General features: G+C 47.1%; 1 protein-coding gene across 3 annotated transcripts in view; it reads left to right on the top strand.

The window, feature by feature from the left end:
• Positions 1-10,891: 10,891 nt before the first annotated feature.
• The window catches only part of RAF1 (Raf-1 proto-oncogene, serine/threonine kinase), a 104,151-nt gene continuing 103,206 nt past the window's right edge, over positions 10,892-11,836 (top strand). Inside the window, exon 1 of one of the 3 annotated variants that reach the window (XM_084839875.1) lies at positions 10,892-11,011. The gene's annotated coding sequence lies outside the window, so the exon portion shown is untranslated. The remainder of the gene's footprint in view (positions 11,012-11,836) is intronic. The other 2 variants (XM_084839888.1, XM_084839889.1) reach the window with 2 other exon arrangements.

Below are 11,836 nucleotides of genomic sequence, written 5' to 3'. Positions count from 1 at the left end.
CAAATAGTGACCTGATGCCCAATACAACCTATAAGAAAAGGTAAGTATGTTTGCACAAATCTTATAAATGACACTTTAGATCAGATAAAGAGCGAAATGTAGGGATGGCAGAGAATTCCGCCACGGATCTTGGTGAGGCTGAATGCCAGTGCATTCGGCCCCCTGAACTCCGTGTTGGAACGGCCTGCCGCCCCCCCCCCCCCGCGGATCCCCCCCGGGACGAGACTTACCTGGGGCGGATCTTCCGGGCGGCAGCGGCTCCGGCGGCCAGTCTTCTGACTGGCTGCCGCCGCCGCCATTTCCAGTGTTAAAAAAAAAAAAAAACACGTGACAGGCTACATAAAGATTTACGTAGCCTATCATGGCTAGGTTAAAACAAAAACAAAAAAACGACGTGATAGGCTACGTAAATCTTTACGTAGCCTATCACATCTGACTTTAAAAAAACAAACGCCCGTATGCTAATGATGGTGGCTATGGCCACCGCCATTTGCGTTCCTTATTTTGGCCCGTCTTAGTCTACGTAAACATTTACGTATACTAATACGGGCCAAAATAAGGAACGCAAATGGCGGAGGCCATAGCCGCCGCCATTTGCGTACGCGCGTGTTGTTGTTTTTTTAAAGTCAGACGTGATAGGCTACGTAAGGATTTACGTAGCCTATCACGGCTGACTACAGGGATGCAAAAGGCGGCGGCTACGGCCGCCACCATTTGCATCCCTGCTAGCCAGCGGCCAGATGTCCGGCTGCTGGCGGAGCCGGCCGGCAGCTCCGCGGAATCCCTGCGGAGCGGAGCCGGCCGGCCAGGATTCCGGGGGGAGGGACAAAGCGCCTCCCCCCCCAGCGGAACCTGGCGGAGACAGGTAAGGGCAATTTCATACATCCCTAGCGAAATGTTTTTCTAGATGTCTTGGTTTGATTTTTGGACTTTGCCAGATAATTTTGCAACATTACCTTCTGTATGCACAGGTTGCCTTAATAGGGTGCATAGATTCACACCCTGGCTCTGGTTTGCTCCCAGGTTCTGCTCCCATGATATCTCTGAGCACTTGATCATTGCTTCCCTGAACAACTCATAGGCTGTCTTCACACCTGAGGTTTTTTTAAGCAGGATCGTTCTTCTTTAATCACTGGTTTTCATGGGAGCTTTAGATGCTGCTGCTGCTCTCCTGCTGCTATCTCACAACTTTCCTTCCCTCTTCCCGTGTTATCTGAGAACAGGTAAAACCCGGCATTTTCTGTGCATGTGACTGAAACTGTAATTTCCCCCCTGTGTATTTCCCCTTTAGTGTTTTGTCCCACTTCGTGTGAGCGTGTGCTAGGGGGTGTTGCTGGGTGATGTTGAATAACGTTGTCATGGCAACAAATTGGTGGGAGGGCGGGGGCAGGTCAGTGACCCTTTCTGCCTCTCCCCTGTTCCACTACAGGCTCTGAGATCCCCTTGAACAGAGCAAGGCTTACTTCTGAGTAAACCCATTGGCTGTAAGGCTTTCCTTTCATGGGAGTAAGTGCCATTGAAATCTGTGTGGCTTGCTTCTGAGTAGGCATGCATAGGAGTGCATTGTAAGTCTACTTAGAGTAGCACTCTGAAGGTCTCCCATCCCCTTCAATGCATTTACTTGGAATGTCCTCCTCCCATTGACTTCACCGACTGCTTCTTCTCCCTTTTGCTCACCAGATTGATGGGCTTTTTTCCTCCTAGGGTGGATAGGGGAGTCTCCCTTCTCAGCCATGCAGGATAAAGGCTTGACAGTTAGGATTTCAATAGGTATTAAATGTGCCTTTTCTCCTCCCCTGAATAAATTCATCATGCAGAGCTTGGAATGGTCATTTTTAATGGTTTCCTTTTGGGGTGTGAAACTGTTTTAGATAAGGCAGTAATACTGAGGTGGTTTTCCATAGCACTCCCTCCCACCTAGCCAGCCACTATCTCTTCTCCTAGCCCACCCTGCAGGGTCATTGGGAAGCCAGAATAAGGGGAAAAAGCAACAACAGCATGGGGGGGGCAGCAAGCCGGGTCTAATGAAGAAGGTGTCCCCTGTGAAGCGGTCGCCTGGGGGCAGGGGCTGCTAGGGATGGCTTGGTGCATTGACTGTATACAAGTCCGTTTGTGGATTTCTTACTTCTGTAGTTGGGAACCTGGAAATCAGTATAGCGTTCGAACTCAGAAGTGCAAGCGATGTACTGCATTTCATTCCATCACACACTGACATATTTAGCAGAGAAGGACTAGCAGTGCCAGCAGCCTCGGGGTAAGCTGCCGAGAAGACTCTCTCCCCCTCGGAGGAAGGAGGGGACCAGCTCCCGTAGCCCCCTATCCAGGCCACTAGAAGGGTTTGCGACTTCCCTCCTGCTGTGGAGGAGTGGAGGGATGGGCGGAGCCATCAATCATGTTACAGGAACCAATGATCAGGGGAGGGGAGGGGCATGGGGCCAGCAGCCCCCTTCTGTCCTGATTGTTCCGTGCAGCTTGGCCCAGTCATGAGAAGATATAATGCGGAGGGACGTGCTATGAGAGATGCCTGTATACAGGGCCAGTGTAAATCCCGGAAAGGATCTGGAATCAAGTGGACCAGTTTGTAGTGGGATAAAATGCCAGGTGTGAAGACAGCCTTGGTGAAAACGCAACCCTTGTATTGTGTACTTCCTGCATCTCAGTTGGCTGTACTGGTTTTAACAGCCTTGCCTATTGCTATACTCTCCAAAGCCCTCCCCTCCCCTCCACTGTCCCATCAGGCAGCAGACGAAACTCCAGCAACCTCCGGGCCTTCATGTCATTCCTACCTACAACACTGGTCAGTTTATTTATTTATTTATTTATTACATATATATCCCACCTTTCTTCCATTGTGGAAGTCCAGGTGGCTACATGTGGTTCCCAGGTGGTCTTCCCACCAAAGACTGACCAGACCCAGACCTGCTTAGCTTCAGCAAGGAGGCTGTATCCTGTGCCTTCAGACCATGTCTTGGGATGGAGGGATATCCAGCATCTCTCGTCTGCCTCCTCGTTCCAGTGGTGGTGGAAGGAGTTGTACTAGTCCCAATGCTCAGGGATATGTGGATTGCTCTACAGCAGGGGCAGGCAACCCATTTCTCTCCAGATGTTTTGGACTATAGCGCCCACAATCCCTTACCATTGACTGTGCTGGCTGGGGCTGATGGGAATTGTAGTCCAAAACATCTACCCCCAAAGTAGGCAACATGGTGCCCATGGGCACTAGTGTGCCTCCAGACACCTTTCTTGGCACACGCCAAGGAGCCCTATCCCTCCCACAGATTTTCTTCCCCACAACTGGGATTCCTTCAAAGCAAAGTAAGGGACTCCAGTTGCTGCCATCTTCAGTTTCCATGAATGCCTCTGAGGTACACAGTGGGGCGCAGAGATGTTCTTAGGGAATGAAGACGAGAGAGCGAGAGAGCGCACGAGCACATCTGTGAGTGGTGATCCAGCAAGAAAAATAGATGGGGGGAATGAGTCGCCTGGCAGAGTAGGGGAGGGAGAGAAACATGCCTTCTGTGAAATGTGCTTCTGCTGGCATGTAAAATGGAGTTCAAAGGAGTTGCTTGGTGTGTTGTGGCTCAGACCCCACCTTTGCCTTATATAGTCATTTGTGCAGGTTACTAGTCCTTTGTGACTAGGTCTGCCTCCCATGGCAGCCTTTTTGAGGTGGTGCTCAGAAGGTTTTCTTCAATGGACAAATGTGCTCACAGGCCTCAAAAGGTTGCCTGCCCTGATCTTCGCCTCCTGTACTGGAACCCTTCCTCTTCCTTTGCACCAGTAAACCATAATGCCATAGACTGCCACCTCTACATCCCGAGCCCTTTTCTCTTTTGCTTGTCTCTTCCCTCTCTTCCCTAGGCCTTGATGCCTCATGGAGGTTTTAGATGCTTTTCTTTTGCCCAGTGTCTGCAAGCTGGTGCCCTCTGCAGCCTGCTGACTGAGGCCGCAATTCCTGGCACTCAAGGGCTTGGGATCTAGTTACGCTCACTGCTGGTGTCACGCAGCCTCTGCAAGCTGGTGTATTATATTGACAATCTAAAAATAAAAGAGTGAGAAAAGGATAAAGCCGGAGCAAGCAAACACGCTATTAAAATTGGGGGTGGGGGAGAGAGAGAAGAGAGGAAAATTGCAGGCAAGAATGTAAAAGATATGCAGCAGCTCCAAAGAATATGTGGGTAGCTTGGATGGCATTTAAATGGATGTTGTGGGTTTACTGCTTCCCCCACTGCCCTTTGTAGCAGCCATGTGATCAGCTTGAGTGTCTGGCTAATCTGCATGGGGATCTGGGAAAGGCAAATTGAGCTGTCAGTCTTGGGCCCTTCCTCCCATCCTCCTGCTTAGAGTCACCATCTGCTGCATCTTGTTTTTAGTTCTGCCCCATCTCTTGTGCTAATTTATTAGTCCTTGAAGCCAATAAGATGCCGTTGTATGAAGCCTTTGATTAGCTCTTAAGCAGACCAACGAAGCTTTCAAGATTTGTACTGGTAAGTCTAAATAGGTTTTGGGGGTAGGGTAGTTTTATAGTCTTCCACGTTTTGTATCTTCTCCTCTGGGGTATGGAAAATAGTCTCTAGATAAAATTATCTTCTATCACCCAGATGCCAAAAGTCATTGATAGATGGGTAATTAATTCTGAATTAAACTAGCTGGAAAATGACTAGATAGCCCTGCTTGTAACACATTTCGCAGCTATTGTGAAATAAATTGTTTTGATTCTTTTCTAGGGAAAAAATCAGGCCAAATTAAATTACTGCGGGGTTGAACATTTTTTCCAGTGAGGACCTTTCACACTATCATTGCAATTAAGACTGGGATGTGCTCTTTATTAGAGACATTTATTTTCTCACTGACATCATCCCATTTCTATTCAATTAAATCTCTCTTCTGAGAGTCCTGACTGAAGCATCTACACACCGCTTAGTTGCCCATCTTGAGGAGTGATCATTCTTACAAGTAATAATTAGACTGCTGGTGTTTTCATTTTGTACATCTGTAACAATTCCAGCATTATATTTACATTTATAGGAAATGCACCTTAAATTGAAGGGGCGGGGGGGGGGGATTTCTTGGACTTTCTACAAAGCGTCTTCACAAATTGCCATTTCAAGCAACATGGTTCCTTGGTGTCACTTGTGAACGTATGTGTGCACTTGAAATCACTTGTTGAGTCCCAGTTGCCCTATATCCAACTGGGACATATGAACTTCTAGTAAAGAGTCTATCTGGCTGTAGACAGAACGCATTTCCCTCACCAATGGATGCGTAGACCTCGAAGGGTGCAGTCCCATGCATGTTTAGACAGGAAAATGTCATGCAACTCCTGGGCCAAAGTTCAGATGGTGGCATCTTCAGCTGAAATGGATCTTGCTCAAGGTAGATGAGGGCTGAGCAAGACCCCTCTGCCGGAGACCTTGAGGAGCCAGTCAGAATAGACAACAGTGAGCTCGATGGGCCAATGGTTTGACTTGGTGCCAGCCTAGATGGGATGGTGGCAGCAAATTTGTGGGTGGGATCCAACTGTTCCCCAGCGCTAGTGCCAATGATGTTGTACTAGCATAAACTGATGCATGCGCAGCATAACTAGAGCTTGCTAGGGCAATGGGAAAAGAGGTGACGTGCCGCTGAAATTCAGCACCGCTTTTCCTCCTGCTAGTTACATTACACAAGCATTGGTCTATGCAAGTGCAACATGGCTAGTGCTAGCGCTGGGGCACAATTGGATCCTACCCACTGAGAGCAAAGGCGGTATATCGAGGTGGAGCATGGAACCCTCCCTGTCATCTGTCCAAAGTGGTTTTATCCCAGCTGGCCTAGGCTCCTGGCTCCTGGCCAAATTTCTTTGGGGGACTCTCTGTAGAGAGATGAGCCACTGTGAAGAAGAAGAAGAAGAAGAATGCCTCCCTCCTCCTCACCCACATGCTGTTTAAATCAGACCCCTCCAGGCTTTCTAAGTGATTGGGGCAAATCTGGGTTTAAACACATGGTTCTGCCGCCACCATCACATCTTGTTTGGCCTTCAGTAGATTAAGGCAGCTTTTTGTGTTGGGATTTAAATCGGTTCTCATTGCAGAAGCTTTTGCCTGAAGAAACCATTGCATTAGTCAAGGCTGTTGCTTTGTATTGCCTGGAAATTGCAATCCTAAACACAGGACCCCAGTTTATTCCTCTGTCTTGATGACTTCTGTAATATTGGACTGAAAGTATCTCTCACCAGAGTGCAGAGAGCTTCCACGGGAATGAAATGGGTATGTTGACAGAATGGTAGAATAAAGGCTGATTTTATACCTTGATTTGTACTGACAGCAGTGGAACATAAGTAGGTCTATGCTAGCATGAAATACCCTGGTGCCTCTCATGCTATAAATGGCCTGTATCCATTGTTTAGTCCGCAGTCAGGCACAGGTGCAGTCTCTTCTAGTATAACTGAAGAAAGACTGCTTCACAAGTTACAATATTCCTGCACAGAAGAAGATGTGTTGATGGCCAATGGCTCCTATAGCTTTAAGGGCAGCCTTCCCCAACATGGGGGCTCCAGATGTTTTGGACTATAACTCCCATTGTTCTTGACCACTGGCCATGCTTGTTGGGAGAGGCTGCTTCAAGGGATTTGCTGGGTTTATGAAGGATCAATAGCTATTAGACATGACAGTTAAATGAAACCTCCATGTTTAGAGGCTGTATATCCCTGAGCACCAGATGCTGGGAACTGTCAGAGGCATCCACTGGCCTCTGTTGCAAACAGATTCCTGGACTAGTTGGGCCTTTGTTCTGATCCAGGAAGGCAATTCTTTAATTCAGCCTTCCCCAGCCTGGCACCCCCAGATGTGCTCAGACTACAATTCCCATCATCCCATGTTGGCTGGGGGTGATGGGAGCCATAGTCCAACACATCTGGAAGGTGCCAGGTTAGTGAAGGCAATTCTTTAATTTCTTCAAGACTACTTTTGAAAAAGGACTACAGGGGTCACTTGAAACAGTGAATAATTGGAATGTGCTGCAAATTACACCCTCTTCAAATCTGGATGGCTGTGGCAGGACCCATGCATGGAAGAGAGCACCTTAAAGATGGCCTTTAAATAATTTTAGATAGATGGATAGATGGATAGATGGATAGATAGATAGATAGATAGATAGATAGATAGATAGATAGATAGGAAGGGTACAGTTTAGTTGGTCCTGGAAGTCCACGCTTCTCCACCTGAGGCTGCATTACCCCATTAGCCTGAGGCAAAGTTGTGAATCCTGCTTGAGGAGGTGTGCAGCAAAGCAGGATCCTGAGTGATGTGCCGGTCACACGGTGTATCGCCCAGGAACTAAATGACGTCACAGGCATGGCTCTACCACATACGCCATTTGGTCCTGTGCCATTTGGTCTGGGGAGCCCCCCCCCTCGATTTAGTTGCCCACCCCTGCCCCTGGAATTTATTCACAATCATTCAGTGTGTTGTAGAAACCAAAATTACACATCATCACTGTGTAAAATAGTGCAAAGTACAACCAGCTGGTATGCATAATCATGAGTGACAACCTGGAGTTTACTGGGGGTGTTATAAGTGTTACCTGTGCCCCATTATAATTATACTTTGCATTTATATTGCTGATTTCAAGTGTTCAAAGTATTTCTTATATATTATCTCAGGAATCCTTGCAACAACCCTCTAAGGTAGTCTAGGTTTATTATCTCTGTATTGCAGCTGGATGCAAAGGGTTGAGAAAATAAGGCATCACCAAAGGTTACTGAGGTAACGTTTGAACCAGAGACTTCTTGGCTCATCTCAGCCACTAGCGCACTCTCCTTGATGGCTTAGCAGTAAAGCTACCCCAAACATAGAAGATGTTCTGTGAAGGGGCAGAATAAGAGGGTTATTTTTGCATTGTTCAGTGTGTTTTAAATGGAGGTAGGCAACTTGTGGTCCTCCAGCTGTTTTGCTCTACAACTCCCATCAGCCCTAGTCATCATAGCCAATGGTGAGGGACGATGTGAGTTGGAGGCCAACACATCTGGAGGACCACAAGTTGCCCACCTGGTTTAGAACATCACATTGTGTAACATTCAGAGGAACTTGGAATTCACATTTCACTACTGCTTTGGGTACCGCACAAGCTGTATACAAATTATTTTTGATCAATAAATTAAACGGTTCCTCCATACTAAACAAACTTAGGGTAGGCAACACGGTGCCCATGGGCACCAATGTGCCCCCAGACACGCCAAGGAGCCCTGTCCCTCCCACACATTTTCTTCCTGGCAGCTGGGATTCCTTCAAAGCAAAGTGAGGGCCTCCAGCTGCTGCCATCTTGGTTTCCCATGAATGCCTCTGAGGTTCTTGGTGGGGCCCAGAGACATTCTTAGGGAATGATGACATGAGAGAGAGACAGAGACAGGGAATGTGGATGGATAGATAGATAGATGGATGTGTCTGTGTGAATGTGTGAGAGAGAACAGTGGAGGCTGGTGGCTTTGATGTCAGTGGGTGGTGAATCTACTCTGGGTTTCAGTCAGAACCACTCAGAACTCTAGAGGAGCTATCCTTGGCTATATATATATATATATATATATACACACACACACCCCAGTGAAATTCCTGTATATTATACAGCTGTTAAGGAAACAGAGATCCTGTCAGAAAACAAAACTGGCTAGACTGTTCCACAGTGACACTGCAGCGTCCTTGGAATGTGGGCTTACATCATCGCGAAAGACGTTGCCTGGTGCAGCAGTTCGTACACCCCCTCCTAAACACCGATTGGGCGGTGTAGAAAGTGTTAAGATCAGCCCATTTATGCCTTTAATCATCTCGCCTAAGCAGCAGGTCTTATGTTACTTTTTAAAGACATGTCTGCACTGTAATATATGCAATTGCAATGTGAGAATTACAGCCGCCATAGATCGTCTCTCAGAGATATGTACAAAGCAGCACTTGCATTACACCAGCACACTTAAGATAGTGCCTGTATGTGTGTGTGTGTGTGTGTGTGTGTGTGTATATATATATATATATATATATATATGTGAGAAGCAAACCTAAAGTTCTAAAAGGAGAGGAGGAAGAGGATGTACAACATCTCATAGTGCTGCCGAGGAGTTGCAACCAGAGGAGAGAATCAAAAGCACTGCTAATGGTGTATTATGCAATGGGCTTAATTTGAGCCAAAGCCCAGTGCCAGTTCCAGGTTTCTGAGTGCCCCTGCGCAAGACACCCTCAACGGGCCCCCTCCCTTGGTGAGTCTGCCTTCTCACTGCCATGGTCACCAGCTGCTATTGCTCCTCGTCCTCTTTCTCATCGTGCTACCACTTGCTTGCTTGGCAGGCAGAGAGTCAGGGAACAAGTGGGCAGGGACAACTCCTGCTTCTGCTTCTCACCACTGCCATTGTCTGGGCCAGAGCAATTATAGGCCTTTTTTCTGTCTGAACATGCATAGGATTGCACCTTAAATGATGTATTCCAGTGACACATCTCTCAATAATGTATCATTTGTACAGATTGTTCAAATGTGCCTAGGCACTTCTCTCATGTTTGAGCGCCTCAGCTTTTCATGTGGGGCATTACTTGTTCGAGAGCTTGCTCGTTTGAAAATTGTGCCCTGTGTCAAAACTTGCTACCATGAAAAGAAGGCTTAAATTGAATTTTTTATTTTACAATATTTATCATGCGCCTTTCAGCCCAAACAGGGCCCCTAAGAACAAGAACATCGAGATAGATTCAAAACAGCAAACCAAATTAACAGCAGAGCTAGCATTAAAACTTCAGAGAGCAGAATCAGCGCCATGTTAAAAACCATTAAAAAGAAAACAGAATGAAAACATCCTCACCAGCCACCTAAAACTGAACAAGGATGGGGCCAAGCTCACCTCCCTAGGAGGGTATTCTACAATCAGGGTGCTGCCACAGACAAGGCCCTGCTGCGTTCCCACCAACCTAGTTTCTCTTAGTGAGGTGGGATGCACAACAAGGCCTCCAAAGAAGATCATAAACTACAGGCAGGGTCATGTGAGAGGAACAGTCTTTCAGATATCCTGGTCCCTTGGCAGAGGATGTGATTTTTCACATAGGTGGGCTCTCATACAAGCAGCACCCTATGTTTAGATCAGGGGTGGTCAGTTTGTGGGACTCCAGATGTTTTGGCCCACAACTCCCATCATGCCTCACCATTGGCAATGCTGGCTAGGCCTGATGGGAGTTGTAGCCTAAAACATCTGGAGGGTTAAGACACTGAACTGCAGACTGGAAGGTCGGCAGGTCAGCAGTTCGAGACCCGAGTGCTGCGTGACGGAGTGAGCTCCTGTCTTCAGTCCCAGCTTCTGCCAACCTAGCAGTTCGAAAGCAAGAAATTGCAAGTAGATAAATAGGTACCGCCTCGGCGGGAAAGGTAACAGCGTTCCGTGCACCTCGGTGTTCAGTCATGCCGGCCACATGACCACGGAAGCGTCTTCAGACAGCGCTGGCTCTTCGGCTTAGAAATGGGGATGAGCACTACACCCTAGAGTCGGACACGACTGGTTGGGGACACCTTTACCTTTTAAATACTGATTAATACTGAAATACTGATTTACATTAATGGGCAGGCATCTTTATTTGGCCATATTCTCTTATGACCTGAATAGCCTTGTTTAACCCAAATACACAGCCTAGTTCCAGCCCTCTGGTAGTCATTTTAGGTGATGTCAGCTCCCAATCTAGTCAGCAGTGGTAGGTTAGGAATTCCTTGGGTGTATCAGACACTTCATTTAGCTTTGGGCATGTGAGAGTAAAAATTACAGGTTAGTTAAGGAGTTCAAAAGGGAAAGAAATGCAACATAATTGGATCAGCTCATTATGATCAGTTGCACTGAAACCAGATGAACTGCATTCTGGGAATTTGGGCTGCATTCCAAATTCCAGGAGAAGAAATAGGAGGGGCAGAGAGAACTGTAAACGTGTTCAGCGCAAAGTTTTGGTTTGGAAACGGCAGAAGCAATTTTTTTAGATTCAAATGAAGACAGGCGATTCGTTACTGCAACATCTGGGTGAGGCAAAATGCAGTCTAGCCTTTTTGTGGTTGAGTCAGCATGAAAGTTGCATTTGAAAAACAGCTGTAAGTTGAGAACTGGTAGGTTTTAGGAGGTGGCTCTTGGTTACTTGTAGTGGCAAGGCTTCTGCAGCCACTACAGGTTTCTTGGAATGTGTGCGTAGTTGTCTTTTAAAGCTCTGGTACGTGCAGGTCTGTCTGCCTGGGAACGGCCACAAACACTGCCTCTACACTGCAGATGATCTATTTTGCACTTTATTAGTTCAGCAACATGATAAAAATATTATGATTAAGGTTTTCTAGAGCTGGGCAATATACTCTGCACAATTATTTTTAATTTTGTATACTTAAGGTGGTTTGCAATAAAAACAGATCTAAAAAAAGAAACTGAAACACAGGAAACAAAACATTGATAGTGCAATCCTATGCATATCTACTCAGAAGTAAGGCTCAGATAAATGTGTATAGCATGGGTGGGCAACATGCAGGCTGCATTCACGCACACACACCCCGTCCCCGGGTCCTCACAGCCTTTTTTACAGCCCCCACTTGTTTCCTGCTGAATTGTTGTGGTGCGGTAACAGCAGCATAAAATGGTGCTCTTTTAAAGCAAAATAGCCCCCTTTTGCTGCTGCTGCTATGCCACTGAAATTCAGCAGCAAAGTGTGCTGCTTTAAAAGGGCTTTCCCCCCACCACCACACTGCCAAATTTCAGTGGTGGTGCAGCAGTGGGGCAATTGGGGGCAGGGTTGAGGCCCCCACTGGGATCTGGGGGGGCAATGTGCCCCCCCAGTTCCTGGCAGTTGCCCAACCCTGATGTATA

This window comes from Heloderma suspectum, chromosome 2 (assembly GCF_057233095.1).
Source record: "Heloderma suspectum isolate Gila_16-S chromosome 2, 16-S_ref, whole genome shotgun sequence".
NCBI lineage: Eukaryota > Metazoa > Chordata > Lepidosauria > Squamata > Helodermatidae > Heloderma > Heloderma suspectum.
This window is presented reverse-complemented; position numbering and strand designations above follow the sequence as displayed.